A 6,634-nucleotide genomic window follows, 5' to 3' on the forward strand; every position below is an offset into this window, starting at 1 on the left:
CCCCCCCCCCCCAGTGCTGCAACTGGACACTCTAGTACAGTCAGAACTCTCTTGCCACCTTTTCTTTCCCTTTTGTTGGCATTTTTTTTTAAATCAATGAGCTCTCTTGCACTGCTTGTTCAATAATAAATCCCAATTTTTCTAACAACAAGTCGCATCTCCCATTCCTACTCAACTATAGTCCGTCATCATGCACTCCCATAGCCACTGGGAACTAAAAAGCATGGGACCAAGCACTCCCTCTACTTTTCCCAGGGCATCCCCGAGTCAGGTAAATACACTGTAGACTTCAGTCAATTGCAGGCTACTGAACTTTATTGAACTTGTGTTTAGGAGAGAAAGGAAAGCATTAAAGTGAAAACACCTCCAGCCACCATAGGTCATCCACCCTCTGGAAGCTCTAAGCATGGGTGCAAGCACTCCCCCTCCACTCACCCACTGCAAGGCATGCTAGGCTGGGTGCTCATTCCCACCCCCTGGCGTCAGCGCCACAGTTTACAATCAGTGATATTTGGGAACAACTCAAGTGTTCTGTGCTGCACCCAGTGTTATTTCTGATACAACTCCCCAGTTCTCCACTCTTCATGTCACTTCCTGCAGTTTCCCAGTATAGTTCAACTTTGAAGGCTAGATTAGCAAGGTAAATTTCAAGCACAGCAGTAGCTGGGGTCAGAGAGAGAATTAGCATTCCATTTTTTCCAATTACAATTCCCTACATATACATGCTAGAAAAGAATTAGTGTTGCAAGCTGATCTTTATCTAGCACCATCATCTGTCTGCTTTCAGAAGCTCACGGAAGAGATGTTAAAAACCCATTAAAAGTCAGTGGAATTTAGCTGAGGCTTTTTAGAAAATCCTAGTTCTAACTCGCTCTTACATCAGTGCAACAACAGGAGGGAAACCTTAGTCCAAGGGCTAGGGCATCAACTCCACTCTAGCCTGCCTTCTTCCCTAGTCAGTGAAGAATGTGCATATATATCACTAGTAGACTAGTGCTGCCTGCTCAACTTAGGGAGGAAAAGTTGCCAACTTCTCTTAGGGTGGAAGCAGACGTCACCTTTATGCTACCATAAAAAAAAATTAAAACTGCAGTTCCCATAGAGAAAGATCCCCCGGAACCTCTTAGGTGGATCTCTATTAGTGGGGAAAGCCTGGGCTCCCTACTTACAGAGATATCCCCAGGGAATTTCTGAGGTGTGTCTCTAAACAGGAAAAGCCAAGGTTTCCCACTTAGAGACATGCCCCAGAGACTGCCTAGGGTGCAACTCAACAAATGGGAAACCCCAGCATTCCCTGCTTACAGAGATGCACTGCAGGGAATCTCCAAAGAGCATCTCTGTAAGCAGGGACCATGCTGCCCATTGTCCTACAGGACTGGGCCCCTGCCTGATGCAAGCCAACAGGCAATACATTACTGGCTGACAGACATCCCACCACAGCTCATCTGCTTCATTTGGCAACATGTTTATAGTCTTCAAGAAGCTATTGCATAGTCCTTGGCCATGAGAGATGTGACACCAACTATGTAGCTAACTTTTGTCCAGTATCCAATTACATATTCTTGATTTAAATTTACAGAGAAGACTGGCGAGACAACTCCACCTGTGTCTCTCATCTCAATTTTGCAATCTGAATACAGACTCTAACCTGTGATAGGGGTGTATACAATCACACTGGTTGCAGATTCTCTTCTGGCAACCCAGAAGAGCAGGTGTTTATCTTGGTATTAAACCAGGGCATCAGCTGCCTTTGATACCACTGGCAGAAAATTGTACTGTTCTTTAGTGACTCCATTCCTCCCCTATCAGTGGCTTCCAGAGATTGGTGAGAGCCAAGATTCTCTACCTGAGTTCTGGTGTGTACATGGCCATCAGCAGAGTTAGCAGTGAGATATACAATACACTAGTATCATTATGCTGATAATACTCTGCCTTTTTTCTCCCCAATTCCTGACACTATCAGTGCTGATGAGAAGCTGGTCTAGAGTTTGGGACCCTATATAGCTGACTGACTAGAGCTTGATCTCGTTATCATAAAGTTAAGTTAGTAGGTTGAGAAGAGTACTCAGATCTGACACATCTTACATCTAATGAGTCTGCCCTGACATTTGCTTCCCAAGACCTGGGACTAGTGTTGGATTCCCAGCTACTGCTGGATGACCTCACAGCCTTAGTGTCTATATATGTGATAGAGGGTAGGATATTGAACCCAGCCCCTATGATTCAAGACTCTCACTTTAAGTGTGGAATACAGCAATGTACTGTTTATGAGGCTGTTAAAACTCAATGTGGAAACAAACTAATGCACATAATAGGTGCGCCTGGCAAGTGATATACAGTAAAAACTCTGTTATCTGGCATGAGTGGGGAATGCCAGGTGTTGGTTATGTAAAAATTCTGGATACCTAAAATACCGGTGGGGGGGGAGAGTGAGGGGGGCAGCAGCACAGGATGGTTGCACACAGGTTGCATGTGGTGGTGGTGCAGTGGCAGTTAATAGAGTATTCTGGCTAGTAGAAGGCTGGATAACCTGGATTTTACTGTACCTTGCTAGAATGAGACCCGTATGCTGTACTGAATACTTTCATAGGGCAAACCAACACTTGCCTAAACAACTACCTACCTGCTTCAGAGATGACCTGTTTCCTAACAATCCTGCCAGAGCTAAAATCAGCCCAAGTATTCAATGGGAGAGTCCTATTGATTTAAAAGGAGTTGCTAACAACCCACCTGTGTCTAAAAATAGTTTATTGCTACTGAGAGAGACCACTGCTGCAAGGCTTGTCTTTTTACTTAGGCCTTTCAGGATAGAAGAGAGGCAGAGTAACAGCTTGAAGTGGAAAAATTAGATACCCGTGTCTGAATTTCTCTAAGGAGTATTGTTTGTATGCACATCTCACTCTCAGGTATGCATACACCTCAATTACTCTGTTTTAAAGATTTTTGCCTTCTCCTTCAATATCAAGAGTGATACACACTTCTGTGCTTATTTTTAATGTTATCGCTTCTAGAATCAAGTGTGCCAGACACTCCCAAGAAAGAGAGGAAGATCAGAATGCAAAACATGCATAGAGAACAACAAATCTCAAAGAACTCTGGTTACTGGTAATTTCTCACTCTTTTAAGTACCTCTCCATATGCACAGTCTCATTGTGGGTGACTCCCAAGAACTGCTGATGTTACTTGCAGGCAGGTCTCAGGGTCCTAGATAAACTGTAAGAGCATTTGGCTAATACAGTAATAACCCTGGTGGCTTCTGCAATGGCATAGAGCATGGTAATGATATGTATGAATGTCCAGATGGCCAACTTGCAAATGTCAAGTAGGGAAGCCACTGAAGTCTCCTGGTCTCTGGTGGAGTGAGCTCCTACCACTAAGTGCAGATCCACTTTAATGGTTGCATGGCACACCTGAAGAATTTCATATACCACGGGATGGTCTGAACTGAAAGAGATTGCTGCATTTCTCAGTCTTTCAGCTGAGGAAGCAAACCGCTACAGACATTTTCTACAAGGCTTAGGCCCTACTCTCCACACAAAGGTAGGGAGACAAGCCTTTCTTCTGATAAGCATGTGCAAAGCTGCCTCAGCTCTGGAGCAGTTATGTTTTGGAAGGTACACCAGAAGCTAGCTGACATGGACTTTAGTGGAACATGGAATGAGTCCTCAAGGATACCTTCCTCAGGCTTCTCACTGAAGTGAGAGTCACCAAGTAGGTTATCTGCATAAAGAGGTGGGAGTTGCAAGCAGATGGTCATATGCTGTAATGACAGCCATATTAAGGAAGATAAGCATTCATTAAAGTATTACTAAGGATCAGGATCTGTTGCTGGAAGGAAAGCTTTGGTTAGGCTTTCATGGAACATCAGGACAGCTGGGTGGGAAAAGAAAGAAAGATCAACCAAACAGAGGGTGGCAAAGATGGCAGCAGCATCCACCTTAACTGGACTGAGGGAAAAGTCACCATTCTTCAACTCTAGCACGTAATGTAGTATATAGGTGGAGTAGAAACCTCACAAAGGGAAAAATCTTGAATGACACAAGATCAGAAGCTTGCCCTTTTAATGAAGCAAATGTGGCTAGTCAAGTCTTTCCTGATTTGAATATTTTTTTTTACTAGAAAGGAACAGACCTGCATCACCACTGGTTGTGGTAATGCAAGTCATCATGATCTGGATGCCTCATGGACAAAAATTCTCACTGATGTCATCAGACTGACCTAAACCTTTGAGATGAGGGTCAGCAGGAACTAAAACCAATCTTGTGGCAAGGAGAGCCTGATTGATGGCGAGTACAGGGCAGCTCATATGAGCTGTGTCTAATGCCAAACAGGGAGCAAATTGAACTGGACAGTATAACCAGCCATAATAGTATCTAGAATCCACTAATCTATAGTTATCTATGGCACTCGTTCCTCAAAAACAGACCAAATAGTTGGCCAAAAGAGGAAAGAGGATGACTGGGTTTCAGAGGGTAGAAGAATGTCATCTTCCAAATGCAAAGACTTTTTTCTGTTCACTGGACAAGGCAGAGGGCCTATTTTTACCAAAAAAATCCAAACTTTGATATTTCCTCAGTACCTCTTATGGTTAATACTCAAGTGGAGAAAGAAAAGCAGCAAAGGGCGGCTAAGAATAGTGCTTAAATCTGCTTTGCCCTAGGAACTGGTGTGTTAAGGAAGAAGTGTCCTGAGCCTTTAAGGGTGTGCAATGTCTCTTCAGCTGTGGAATGAAGAGACCCACTCCTTCAAAAGGAAGGTCTTCTATAGCAGGGGTGCTTGACCCCCAGCCCACAGGCTAGATGTGGTCCATGGGGCAATTATCATCCAGCCTGCAGGGCCCTCCACAGGCCCAAAAATTTGGTGGTAAGGGAGTGGTGGCAGCTAACCGCTGCTCCCCTGCTGTCAAATTTCTAAACTGGTGGACGAACCCTGCAGACCAGATAGCATGGTCAAGCACATAGGACCCATCAAGGTGGCAGGAGGCAGCAAGGAGCCAAGCTGGGCAGTGACATGCCTGATCTGGCCTGCCTGGCCAAAAGATTGAGCACTACTACTGTACAGTATTCCACACTTCCTTCAGGGAACCAGATACCTGAAGCTAGAATGAACACCTAACTGGCCACAGCTATGACCTGGGGGAGTAGCTCTGGTCCCCAACTGTCCTCTGGTGATAAGCAACATAAAAGCATCTGTCAAGTCCAGTGACAACGGACAGAAAATTCCACAAGTACACCATTACAGAAGTTGTTTGGTGCTACCCACCCATACCACCCTATATGTAAGCTAGAGGAATATGAATTTATCTTGGCTCCTTGCCCTTTGGGCTAGAGTGGAGCTTTGTATTTGTTTGATGTAGCAATGAGAAGAAGGGTAGAGGTAAAAGTATTTGGCACTTCTGACTCAATATTACTTGTCCACACCTTCCTAACAGTTGGGTAAGAGATGTCTGCCAAACTATCTTTGCAGGATCCATGATAGCTTTGTTTTTAGTAAGAGCAACTATGCTGCCTATACAGAATTTTGCAGCATATCAACCAGTCTACAAAGGGACCACCAACTACCACAGGTTATAGATCAGGGGTGGGCAACTGTTTTAGCTGGAGGGCCGCTTAATGAGTTTTGGTGAGCTGCAGGAGTAGCTCTGACCCTTGACAGGTGCCCTGCCCCTTGGTTGCCATCTTGGGACTGGAAGTCCCAAACCCTAACCCCTGACCTTTGCCACTGGAAGTCCCTCTCCTTGCCCCCCAAAGTACTCCTTGCCATCTGAACCAGAAAAAAAAATCGTATACTAAAATTCAAACATTTACTGTAACATTTTATTACAAAAAATATGCTTGTCATGATTTGTTTGTGTAGCGTATATGTAAGTGATTGCATAATAGGCAAAAAATAAAGTCTTACTCCTGTAATTTGTGTGTGGTGGAGTGTGTGGGGTATGGCTGGAGGTGGGTGTGTACGGTGGATTGTCCAGGGTGTGTGTATGTGGGTGCATGTGGTTTGTGAGGGGGTCTGGCTGTGCATGTGCAGGGTATGTTTGGGGTGTGTGCAAGTGTGGGGGGGTTGTGAGGGCAGGGTGTGGATATGTTGGGTGTGAGGGAGGGTGGCGGGGCATTGGAGATGCTCCCATACACTCACCCCCATGGTGCACAGCCCCAGCTGCTAGTGGACCTCGGGCTGCTCGTGGTCCATGCAGGTGCAAGGCCCTGGCCAGAGCTGCACAGAGGCAAGGAGCGCAACCAGGCTGACCTGCCTCTATCATGTGGGGCCCCCTGTGACACACAGTCAGCTCCCAGCAGTCACATGCCACTGGGGGAACCCCACACAATGGAGCTGGCTGCCTTCCCCACTCCCTGCCATCAAAGAAGCAGTAGGCAGGACTGCCCACCACATCTGGTGGAGTCAGCCAGCTCCATTGAGCAGGGCTTCCCCCTGGTGGTGCACAAGTGCCAGAATCTGCACATGCACTGCGGGGAGCCCCACGCAATAGACAGGCTGGCCTTGCTGCACTCCTTGCTGCCACGTGCAGCTTTGGCCAGAGCTGCACACTGCCAAGTGGCAGCGCCTGAGTGGGCCCCAACTGCCCTGAGGGTCCCCACCTGCTGCTGCTGCAGACAGCAGGGATTGTGTGCCATGG

Source organism: Gavialis gangeticus, unplaced genomic scaffold (assembly GCF_001723915.1).
Source record: "Gavialis gangeticus isolate Ggan-Ray unplaced genomic scaffold, GavGan_comp1, whole genome shotgun sequence".
NCBI lineage: Eukaryota > Metazoa > Chordata > Crocodylia > Gavialidae > Gavialis > Gavialis gangeticus.